The sequence below is a fragment of the Plasmopara halstedii genome (genome assembly GCF_900000015.1).
Source record: "Plasmopara halstedii genome assembly, contig: Scaffold_614, whole genome shotgun sequence".
NCBI classification, from domain to species: Eukaryota; Oomycota; class Peronosporomycetes; order Peronosporales; family Peronosporaceae; genus Plasmopara; species Plasmopara halstedii.
The window spans coordinates 2126114-2126690 of NW_020187532.1; positions in this window are offsets into that span (position 1 = coordinate 2126114).

Consider the following 577-nt stretch of genomic DNA (forward strand, 5'->3'; position numbering starts at 1 on the left):
GAGCAGGCGAATGCGTTGCTGTGTGCGACAATGGAGCGCTTGGTGCCGTTAGAAATGAAGGTTGTTACACTCCGCGCTCAGAACCATTTGCTGGCTCAATTTCCGGGTGGCCGCGGGCACAACCTTAAACGATCCGATAAACCGTGGACGAAGCTTCGTCCTGAATTTAGCAGAGGCTGCATGTGTAGGCAGGTATTTTGAATTTAATGAAATTAGGTCTCCGACCATACAGCTTTCCACTTTGCCTCTTCCTTTTTCATCTGCATAGTGTTTCTGCAGGTCTTGACATTCAGCCATCACATCGCGAACGGGTCGTAAAACACTCAGTCTGGTAGACAAGAAGTCATCGACTTCGTTACGGATGGTGCTGGGGCTGACATCAGCTAGCCGTTCGGCTATTCCTCCCCACAAACCCTTGAGCCATGGGATGGCAGCGTCAGCGGGACGCGAGGGTGAATCAGACCATTCACGTAGAACGGGGTGTAGCCGGTAGAAGATTGCACTGCATTGTTCAGTGCAAACTCTACGAGTGGCAACATGGCCGGTCAGCGCCTCGGCGTCTCAGCGCAGACGCTGC